This window comes from Citrus sinensis, chromosome 1 (assembly GCF_022201045.2).
Source record: "Citrus sinensis cultivar Valencia sweet orange chromosome 1, DVS_A1.0, whole genome shotgun sequence".
NCBI lineage: Eukaryota > Viridiplantae > Streptophyta > Magnoliopsida > Sapindales > Rutaceae > Citrus > Citrus sinensis.
In genome coordinates, this window is record NC_068556.1 from 18,160,810 (window position 1) to 18,164,277 (window position 3,468).

Genomic DNA, 3,468 nt, shown 5'->3' on the forward strand with positions numbered 1-3,468 from the left:
GGATTTACTGTGCAAAACTCTCATCTCGTACCAAGTGATATCAAAGCCAAGGTTTGCATCCACACAAGCTAGCTCAACGAGCAATGGCCAATCCTCCTAGTACAACATAAGATGACAGTTGGTGTGGAGGTATCAGAGCAAGTCCGTGGCCACGAGGAGGGATGCGTACAAGCTATGTTCCACGGCAAGTCTAAGGTTGCTTCTATAGATGCCTTGGAGCCTCACATGGTCATGCTTGAGACTTCAATGCCCGTTGTCCAAGACACCCTCGATATTTTGGAGTTAAAGGTCGATGGTCTCATGGGTGAGTATGGTGAGTTTGCGGTAACCACCAAGGCCCTCATACAAGACTAAGTCGACTCACTCCGAGGGGACTTTCGAGCATTCCATGATAAGTTGCAGAAATTGTGTAGCTTCGTGCAAAGTGAGCTACGAGCGATCGGTGTGGAAGTCAACGAAGTCTGCTAGGATTGGGCTTGGCACAAGTGTACACACACACCTAGCTCGGTTTCAACAAGCTCAAGTGATGCGCACCGAATCTCCGTGTCGAAGCTTGACATCTAAGATGGTGCATATAATGCCACTGTCGTCGATAACTTCCTATTTAGGATAGAGCAATACTCGATGCCATGGGTGTTCGTGACAATGCATCGAAAGTAGGCATCGTGCGTACATTCCTTTGAGGCGTCGTACAACTATAGTGGCAGCGGAAGCATGATGAGATGGGTAAGGGCATTTGCACCATCAACACATGTGCTAAGTTCCAATGATAACTCCGCAATCACTTTGGCCTAAGTAACACAGAGAAGGAAGCACAAGTGCACCTTCGTTAGCTCAAGCAATTGGGTAGTGTCTGCCACTATATCAACAACTTCATTACCTTAATACTTGAGATCTCCTATTAGCCTAAAGGGCTACACATGATATAATTTTAATGATAATAAACACGTGTCTTAAGTGATTTGATAAATATTGCAATTTACATTTTCACAAGTTCTTGAAGGATAATATTTATGATGAAGTGAATTACATGAAATCAAGCTCAAGATACTCAATGGACAACAACGCAATCAATAATAAAGTTTAGAGCTCAATGGACTTATTATTGCGACAATTCTTGTAAAGCCGGTATGATTTAATATATGTATGCTTTAGCATTTAAGAAGCTCAAGATTTTGTTTAATAAATAATCATTTTTCATAAACCAAAGGTTTTGCAATTATAAGCCAAGCATTTTATACAATTAATTATTTTTCAAGCTGTGGACTATAATAAAAAAGTTTTGCAATATTTGATTTTAATAAATATTGTTTTGAATTCTGGATTTCGATCTATTTGTAAATATTTAAAATATTTTAGGTCATATTATAATTTATGAAAGTTTGAGGGCATAATTATAAATATCCTAAATGGACAGAGAGTTAGCGGCTGACTGCTTGAGCTTGAGGAAAATTTCATGTTTTTAAATTTTGGAATAAATTGAAAAGATTTTGAGAACTTTAAAATTTATAAGTATTCTGTTAAATTTTGAAAAGGATTTCTTTGAAAAATATTATTATATTTTGAGTCATATTATAAAGTTTTGAAAATAACGAGCATTATTTAAAAATTCTAGATTTGCGTCAGTTTGCAAAATTTTATGACATTTTGCGCTGTAGTAAAATTATAAAAAGTTTTGGGCAAAAATGTAATTTTGGTAAACAATGTTACTGTAGCAAAATTTAAATTATAACGTTAACTTCACTGTTCTGAAGAAAGGAGCCGCCTAATTAAGACGCTAGCCGCTTGCTTGCTGGAATTTGCTTGTAACGACTAAATTTTTGGGTTAAATCGATATAAACTCAAATCCAGCTTTAATTTTAAGACTTTTGCAAGTATAAACAAGTATAAATAACATATTTTGAGTTTTTAATTCGCAAATCATCATAGATTAAATGTTCGTTGAGCTATTATTTATATATCCACTCTAAAAGAGAGTATTTGTTGTAATTCTTGAATTCATTGTAAAATTTGCGAGTGTGTAAGTGTGGGAAACACTTGGGTGAAGAGATTGAAGGATAATCTCTTGTTATAAAGGTCTATTGACATCTTGAAAGTCAATTATAAGCATTTGAAGCCTTAGGAGGCTTGAATAGTGATATCCTCAAGCTTGATTTGCTTGGAGGCATTGACGTAGGCAGGGATTGCCGAACCATGTAAAAATCATTGTATTTGCTCCATCTTTCCTTATTATTTTATTATTGTACTTTATTAAATTTATTATTTTTGATTTTATCAAGGCAATAGATTGAATTGTTGTGTTGTTTGTTTAACTTAAGTTTTAAAATCCCAATTCACCCATTCTTGGGTTGCAAAACTAGCATTTCATCTCTAACATGTCTGACAAGAACTCTTTCTTTTACTTCCAAGATGACCTCAAGGATTAGGCCAAGACAGAACTAGATAGGCAAGGCATATAAACTCTCGATGACGCCATCGTCGTTGTGGAATCACTTGCCGATTACTCCGCCCAGCCCAAGGAAAAGAGGCCTAATTATGACAAAGGTGAAAAAGGGTCGTGAGGACAAAAGCCACAATCAGAAGGAATGGGGGCAGAAAAAGCCTTATAGCGGCAAGAGTGGGCAAAGTAAATTAGAAAAACCGCCCAAACCTCGAAGTCCATGCTTCATTTGTAATGGTCCTTATTGGATATGCGATTGTCCCAAAAAAAAAGTTGATTAATGCATTTGTGGCTTAGCTCAAGGGCTAGCATACACTGATTGTGGAGGAACCCTAATTTAGCATAAGTTCGCTCCAATGCCTTAGCACACTCGTGAGCTATCCGCCTGCACATACAAGGAAAAGGCTCGTGTACGTGAGTGTTCTCATTAGTGGCCATACCGTTTGTGCGCTGCTCAAGACTTGAACAACACACAACTTCATCTCTAAATAAGAGGCCAAACGTCTAGGCCTCAAGACAGCCAAGTATAGAGGCACTATAAAGGTGGTAAACTCACCTGTTAAGTCATCTGTGAGAATTATATGAGGTGTGCACGTTACACTTGGGACATGGAATGGGAAGCTCGATTTGTCAATAGTGCTAATGGATGACTTCGCGATGATATATGGCTTGGAGTTCTTCGACAAGGTCCATGCCTTCTCACTACTGACCACAAACTCTTTAAGCATCTTCGATGGGAGTAAGGCATGCGTGGTACCAACTGAGCGCCTCTAGCCCGAGAAGCTCTTGGTCATGCAATGTATAAGAGGATTAAAAAAGGATCTTGGCAACTTGGTCTCTATTCGACAATCCAATAAGGGAGAGGATTCCGTAAACCCTCATAGCCAAGTCCTACAATAAGTACAAGCCGTCCATGACAAGATTAAGGACATCTTGCCTCTAGAACTTCCGAAGAAGCTTCTACCTCGAAAAGAAGTTCACGAGAGCCAAAATCTCAACAGCAAGGGATGTCGTTGCACCATATGAGA